The sequence below is a fragment of the Pinus tabuliformis genome, chromosome 3_1 (assembly GCF_031772625.1).
Source record: "Pinus tabuliformis cultivar Carrire ecotype Pingquan chromosome 3_1, CPIR1, whole genome shotgun sequence".
NCBI lineage: Eukaryota > Viridiplantae > Streptophyta > Pinopsida > Pinales > Pinaceae > Pinus > Pinus tabuliformis.
In genome coordinates this window covers 811,001,430-811,002,783 of record NC_142301.1, presented here as the reverse complement: position 1 = coordinate 811,002,783, position 1,354 = coordinate 811,001,430, and the positions used below count along the sequence as shown (strand labels likewise).

The window sequence follows — 1,354 nt, the reverse complement described above, 5'->3', positions numbered from 1 at the left end:
GGCGGTTAAAATTATGTTGATGGTAGATTTTGGAAATATTTTAAAAGAGATCTATCGTAGATTCAGAGTGGGGGATTTTATCCCATTTTGATCATATATCACACTGATGATATTCTGATACTAAAATCACAATTAGGTTATTTGAAAAGAAATCTCAGGCTGTTAAAATTATGTTGATGATAGATTTTGGAAATATTTTAAAATTTTAACGTTAAACTATTTTAAGATATTCCTAAAATCTCACTCTTACAAAAATCAAATATTCCTGAGACCTGCATGAGAATACCAATAACAAGCCTCAGCAACAGTGGGATAAAGGTTAAGGTAGGACAATGATTGCAAGTTATGTAGTCCTAAATTCTAATGAAGGGGCCGAATCAATCAGATGAAAAAGTAATTTGTGTTAAAAGTTATTTTTAACTTCATAAATATTAAAATAATTTTTTTCTTTTTACTCTAATAAAATATTATATCTTTAAAAAGTAAGATATTTCAAAGATAAAAAATTTAGTGAAAAATTTAGGAAAATATTTCAAAATCTTCATCATAAATAAAGAAAATATTTCAAACATTGAAGTTTTAATTTCCAAGAAGATACAATAGCTTTACATGTTGAAAATTCTAAAGCTCCTGTAATGATTTATTTATTTGTTTCGACGATTCTAATTTAATTTATTAGAGGGTTATGGTTGGTTTTGTTCAGACAATTAACTTTATTATTTTATGTTATTATATTTGTTACAACATTGCCGTCTTAGCTCAGCTGGTAGAGCGCGTGGCTTTTAACCACGTGGTCGTGGGTTCGATTCCCACAGACGGCGTTCATTTCTTAATTTTATTCGTTTAAACTTAAACGTCATTCAATAATAGAAGGGTATTTCTTAATTTGATTTTTTGATTCGTTTAAACTTTTTTTTTCAGAAATGATTCGTTTAAACTTAAACGTCATTCAATAATAGAAGGGTATTTTCATTCAAACAGGCCAGGGATCAACTAAAAGGAGCATAATTTGTTTAAGCTTAAACGTCATTCAATAATAGAAGGGTATTTTATTACAAACAGGCAAGGGATCAACCAAAAGAAGGGTATTCTGATTCAAACAGGCAAGGGATCAACCAAAAGAAGGGTATTCTGATTCAAACAGGCAAGGGATCAACCAAAAGAAGGGTATTCTGATTCAAACAGGCAAGGGATCAACCAAAAGAAGAGTATTTTGATTCAAACAGGCAAGGGATCAACCAAAAGGAGCAGTGTGGGTTCGATTCCCACACCGGCGTTCATTTTTTAATTTAATTTGCTTAAACTAAGCGTCATTCAGTAACAGAAGGGTATTTTGGAGAGTACTTCGGAGTTT

At 30.6% G+C, this 1,354-nt stretch overlaps 1 non-coding gene across 1 annotated transcript; it reads left to right on the top strand.

Moving 5' to 3' along the window:
- The first annotated feature begins 748 nt into the window (after positions 1 to 748).
- TRNAK-UUU (transfer RNA lysine (anticodon UUU)) lies at positions 749 to 821 on the top strand. The gene has a single exon. It is a non-coding gene; the product is annotated as a tRNA-Lys (tRNA).
- Positions 822 to 1,354: the final 533 nt, after the last annotated feature.